This window comes from Arachis ipaensis, chromosome B7, assembly GCF_059453495.1.
Source record: "Arachis ipaensis isolate K30076 ecotype BB chromosome B7, ASM5945349v1, whole genome shotgun sequence".
In the NCBI taxonomy this organism is placed as follows: Eukaryota; Viridiplantae; Streptophyta; class Magnoliopsida; order Fabales; family Fabaceae; genus Arachis; species Arachis ipaensis.
In genome coordinates this window covers 63,377,964-63,381,428 of record NC_142442.1, presented here as the reverse complement: position 1 = coordinate 63,381,428, position 3,465 = coordinate 63,377,964, and the positions used below count along the sequence as shown (strand labels likewise).

Below are 3,465 nucleotides of genomic sequence, written 5' to 3'. Positions count from 1 at the left end.
CGAAAATTTGAGTTGACTTTTTCAAAAATTTTTAAAAACCAAGTTGTTGCCAATGAGTCAAATCAAATTTTCAATTTGAAAATCTTATCTTTTTCAAAATCTTTTTCAAAAATCAAATCTTTTTCAAAATTCTTAGTTATTTTCGAAAATTCCAAAAATATTTTTCTTATTTTTCCATCAAATTTTCGAAAATAACATAGTCAATTAATGTTTTGGTTCAAAAATTTGAAGTTTGTTACTTGCTTGTTAAGAAAGATTCAAACTTTAAGTTCTAGAATCATATCTTGTGATTTCTTATGAATCAAGTCATTAATTGAGATTTTAAAAATCAAATCTTTTTCAAAACTAATTTCAATCATATCTTTTCAAAAATATCTTCTTATCTTATCTTTTTCAAAAATATCTTTTCAAAATATCTTTTCTAACTTCCTAACTTCTTATCTTTTCAAAATTTGTTTCAACTAACTAACTAACTTTTTGTTTGTTTCTTAACTTTTTCAAAACCACCTAACTAACTCTCTCTCTCTCTAATTTTCGAAAATATCTTCCCTCTTTTTCAAAAATTTCTTTTTTATTAACTAATTATTTTTATTTTTAAATTTAAAAAAAAAAATTTTTTTCGAAAATTTCTAACATTTTTCAAAAACCATTTTTCAAAAATCACTAACTCTTTTTCAAAATAGTTTTCGAAAATTATCCCTCCCCCATCCTATTCTACTTATTCATTCATATCCTAACATCTCATCTCACATCTCTTCCATTCGTACAGTTGTGCTTCTTCCTTTACATCACATTCTTTGTCTCCCCCTCTTCTTCCACTCACACAGGGATCCCTATACTGTGGTATAAAGGATCTCCATTATTATTATTATTTTTCTGTGTCTTCTTCTTTGTCATATGAGCAGGAGCAAGGATAAGAACATTCTTGTGGAAGCAGATCCAGAACCTGAAAGGACTCTGAAGAGAAAATTAAGAGAAGCTAAAATACAACAATCCAGAGATAACCTTTCAGAAATTTTCGAACAGGCAGAGGAGATGGCAGCCGAAAATAATAATAATGTAAGGAAGATGCTTGGTGACTTTACTGCACCTAATTCCAATGTACATGGAAGAAGCATCTCCATTCCTGCCATTGGAGCAAACAACTTTGAGCTGAAACCTCAATTAGTTTCTCTAATGCAGCAGAACTGCAAGTTTCATGGACTTCCATCTGAAGATCCTTTTCAGTTCTTGACTGAATTTTTGCAGATATGTGATACTGTTAAGACTAATGGAGTAGATCCTGAAGTCTACAGGCTCATGCTTTTCCCTTTTGCTGTAAGAGACAGAGCTAGATTATGGTTGGATTCTCAACCCAAAGACAGCCTGTACTCATGGGATAAGCTGGTCACGGCTTTCTTAGCCAAGTACTTTCCTCCTCAAAAGCTGAGCAAGCTTAGAGCTGATGTTCAAACCTTCAGACAGAAAGAAGGTGAATCCCTCTATGAAGCTTGGGAAAGATACAAACAGTTGACCAAAAAGTGTCCTTCTGACATGCTTTCAGAATGGACCATCCTGGATATATTCTATGATGGTCTGTCTGAGTTATCTAAGATGTCATTGGATACTTCTGCAGGTGGATCCATTCACCTAAAGAAAATGCCTGCAGAAGCTCAAGAACTCATTGACATGGTTGCTAATAACCAGTTCATGTACACTTCTGAAAGGAATCCTGTGAGCAATGGGACACCTATGAAGAAGGGAGTTCTTGAGGTTGATACTCTGAATGCCATATTGGCTCAGAACAAAATATTGACTCAGCAAGTCAATATGATTTCTCAGAGTCTGCATGGAATGCAAGCTGCATCCAACAGTACTCAAGAGGCATCTTCTGAAGAAGAAGCCTATGATCCTGAGAACCCTGCAATAGCAGAGGTAAATTACTTAGGTGAACCTTATGGAAACACCTATAACTCAACATGGAGAAATCATCCAAATTTCTCATGGAAGGATCAAAAGCCCCAACAAGGCTTTAATAATGGTGGAAGAAACAGGTTTAGCAATAGCAAGTCTTTTCCATCATCAACTCAGCAACAGACAGAGAACTCTGAACAAAATGCTTCTAATTTAGCAAATTTAGTCTCTGATCTATCTAAGGCCACTGTAAGTTTCATGAATGAAACAAGGTCTTCCATTAGAAATCTGGAAGCACAAGTGGGCCAGCTGAGTAAAAGGATCACTGAAATCCCTCCTAGTACTCTCCCAAGCAATACAGAAGAGAATCCAAAAGGAGAGTGCAAGGCCATTGACATAAGCGCCATGGCCGAACCTGTGAGGAGAGGAGAGGACGTGAATCCCAAGGAGGAAGACCTCCTGGGACGTCCAGTGATCAATAAGGAGCTTCCCTCTGAGGAACCAAAGGACTCTGAGGCTCATCTAGAGACCATAGAGATTCCATTGAACCTCCTTATACCCTTCATGAGCTCTGATGAGTATTCCTCTTCTGAAGAGAATGAGGATGTTACTGAAGAACAAAATACCAAGTTTCTTGGTGCAATCATGAAGCTGAATGCCAAATTATTTGGCATTGATACTTGGGAAGTTGAACCTCCCTTGTTCATCAATGAACTAAGTGATCTGGATCAACTGACATTGCCTCAGAAGAGACAGGATCCTGGAAAGTTCATAGTACCTTGTACCATAGGCACCATGATCTTTAAGGCTCTGTGTGACCTTGGTTCAGGAATAAACCTCATGCCCCTCTCTGTAATAGAGAAACTGGGAATCTATGGGGTGCAAGCTGCTAAAATCTCACTAGAGATGGCAGACAGCTCAAGAAAACAGGCTTATGGACAAGTAGAAGATGTATTAGTAAAGGTTGAGGGCCTTTACATACCTGCTGATTTCATAGTCCTGGATACTGGAAAGGAAGAGGATGAATCCATCATCCTAGGAAGACCTTTCCTGGCCACAACAAGAGCTGTGATTGATGTTGACAGAGGTGAAATAGTCCTTCAATGGAATGAGGACTCCCTTGTGTTTACAACTCAAGGATCTCCCTCTGCAACCATGGAGAGGAAGCAGAAAAAGCTTCTCTCCAAGCAGAGTCAACCAGAGCCCCCACAGTCAAACTCTAAGTTTGGTGTTGGGAGGCCACAACCAAACTCTAAGTTTGGTGTTGGAGAGTCTCAACAAAGCTCTGCACATCTGTGAGGCTCCATAAGAGCTCACTGTCAAGCTATTGACATTAAAGAAGCGCTTGTTGGGAGGCAACCCAATGTTTATCTAATTCTTATTTTTTATTGTTTTTCATGTTTTCTTAGGTTCATGATCATGTGGAGTCACAAAATAAATATAAAAATTGAAAACGGAATCAAAAACAGCAGAAGAAAAATCACACCCTGGAGGAGCATCTGTCTGGCGTTCAGCGCCAGAACAGAGCATGGTTCTGGCGCTGAACGCCCAAAATGGGCAGCTTCTGGGCGC

At 38.0% G+C, this 3,465-nt stretch overlaps 1 non-coding gene across 1 annotated transcript; it reads right to left on the bottom strand.

Annotated features, from left to right (window-relative positions):
- Nucleotides 1-1,431: 1,431 nt before the first annotated feature.
- On the bottom strand, nucleotides 1,432-1,539 carry LOC148552815 (small nucleolar RNA R71). Its single transcript, XR_015893186.1, has one exon. It is a non-coding gene; the product is annotated as a small nucleolar RNA R71 (small nucleolar RNA).
- Nucleotides 1,540-3,465: the final 1,926 nt, after the last annotated feature.